Source organism: Otolemur garnettii, unplaced genomic scaffold (assembly GCF_000181295.1).
Source record: "Otolemur garnettii isolate 467f Iridium unplaced genomic scaffold, OtoGar3 scaffold00134, whole genome shotgun sequence".
Taxonomy (NCBI): Eukaryota; Metazoa; Chordata; class Mammalia; order Primates; family Galagidae; genus Otolemur; species Otolemur garnettii.
Genome location: NW_003852529.1, coordinates 5,504,272 through 5,506,475, shown reverse-complemented (window position 1 = coordinate 5,506,475; position 2,204 = coordinate 5,504,272). Strand labels below are relative to the sequence as shown.

The 2,204-nt window shown below is 49.0% G+C and overlaps 1 pseudogene; it reads left to right on the top strand.

Annotated features, from left to right (window-relative positions):
* The first annotated feature begins 1,891 nt into the window (after positions 1-1,891).
* LOC111727972 lies at positions 1,892-1,983 on the top strand (annotated as a pseudogene).
* Positions 1,984-2,204: the final 221 nt, after the last annotated feature.

The following is a 2,204-nucleotide window of genomic DNA, read 5'->3' as shown; positions in this document are numbered from 1 at the left end:
CCCTGGCCCAGCAGTGAGTCCATGCATCCTGGAGTCTCCATCCCCCTGTTCCTTCCACTGTTAGACACGGCACAGGTGGGCACAGCGCGTCCACGCTCTGTGCCTGGCGCCCTTCTTGTGCAGCCATGAACCTGCCTCAGTGTGCTGTATGTGTTTGTCAACATTAACAGCAATATATAGGCTCCGAGCCTGTAGCTCAGCAGTTAAGCACTGGCCACATACACTGGGGCTGGCGTGTTCAAACCTGGCCAGGGCCTGCTAAACAACAATGACAACTACAATAAAAAAATAGCCGGGCTCTGTGGCGGGTCCTGTAGTCCTAGCTACTTGGGAGGCTGAGGTAAGAGAATTGCGTAAGCCTAAGAGTTGGAGGTTGCCATGAGCTGTGATGCCACAGCACTCTACCAAGGGTGACATAGTGAGACTCTGTCACAAAACAAAACAAAGTTGATATATAAGTTGATATAAAAATACATAAACAAAGATTATATAACAAGATAGCTAGAATACGTATAACAAATAATAGTATCATATGCTATAGTAAACATAAATAGAGCAAATACAAACATAGATGTCCTAAATTAGTGTTCATTGAACAATGTTAATATAAATCGACTTCATATTGACTGCGTCATTATACAGAACTAGATCTGTATTTACATATGCAGGTACAGACAGCACTCTGTCTCTATAGCTACGTGCCTATTTATAAAATCAGACACACACACATAGAAGGAGACGGAGGGGTTTATTTTAAAGACTTGGTTCACATTATGGCAGAGGCAAGTTCAAGTTCACAGGGCAGACTGGTGGCCTAGAAATTCCGGCAGGAACTAACTTGTAGTCTTGAGTCTGAGGGCAGAATTCTTTCCTTCTTGGGGAAACTCTTTCTTTTATGTTAAAACCTTCAGCTGGCTGGTCAAGGCCCCTCAAACTGGAGGGGCCACCTGCTTCACTCAGCTGCTCCTGCTGGCTTCTCCAGCGCTGGAAAGCTGCCTCAGTCAGTCATCCACCCGACACCACTGCAGCTCAGGGCAGTGGTTGCTAGCACTGGTCTGTAGATCCTGCCATAAATGGTCCTGCTGCTTTAGACTTGGGAAGTGGTCAGAGGACAAAGAGCAGATTTTTGAGGGTATCCCTAGCCCCTTACAGTGGACGCTGTGGACAGACTTCTGTGATGACGGGGTGACCGGCCAGGTCACAGACTCAGAACGTCCACACTCCTGTTGGGGTTGTGTGTCGACAGAGATGCCTTCTGTCTCCCCTGGAACCCCTACCTTGTTCGTTCTCCTTTTTGCTCTGGATCCTTTGGGGGAGGACTTGGGTCTGCTTCCCAAGGTCTTTCCGCTGACAAAGAGCAGCTGTTCCATCACACCTGTCTCCGTCTGTTTGCACTGCTCTGACAAAGTCTGAGAGAACCCATGATTTATCAAGAACAAATAGGCATTCCTCACAGATTCAGGCGCGGGGGAGTCCAGGATCAAGGTGCCAGCTGGTCTGGCATTGGGCAAGGCCCATATTTGCTTCCAGAATGAAGCTTGCAAACTTTGGAGGAGACCAGCACATGGCAGGGAACATAAGGGCAAGAAAGCCCTAGAAATGGGACTGGTACTGTGACAAGTCTCAAAACATGTGGACATGGCCTAGAACTAGGCACTGGATAGAGGCTGGAGGACTCTGGAGGTGTGACCTAGACAAAGCCCACCTGGCCAAGAGCAGAGTGTCAGGGGGGTTCTGGTGGGGCCCAGGAGAAGGGAGGGTGGCGGCGTGAGTGGCCTGGGGTCCTTGCCCTTCTCAGGCATTACACAGGTGGCTGTGGCACTGATAGAAATGTGGGCTGTGGAGACTGTTCTGATGAGGTCTCAGACAGGAGTGAGAAGTATCTTGCTTAATCACTTCTTGGCCTTTTGGCTAAGATCAAGTGTAGTATCAAGAGAAGTATCTTACTTAACTCATAATTGCCAAGTTGAGGAAGCAACCTAAGTGCCCATCAACCCATAAATGGATTAACATTTGCTGTGGTATATCTATACCATGAATATTAGGCAGCCATTAAAAAGATGGAGACTTTACGATGTCTTTTACAGTTACCTGGATGGAGTTGAAATATAGTCTTCTGGCTCGGCGCCTATGGCTCAGCCGGCTAGGGCGCCGGCCACGTGCACCTAGGGTGGCGGGTTCGGATCCCCAGCCCGGACCCGCCA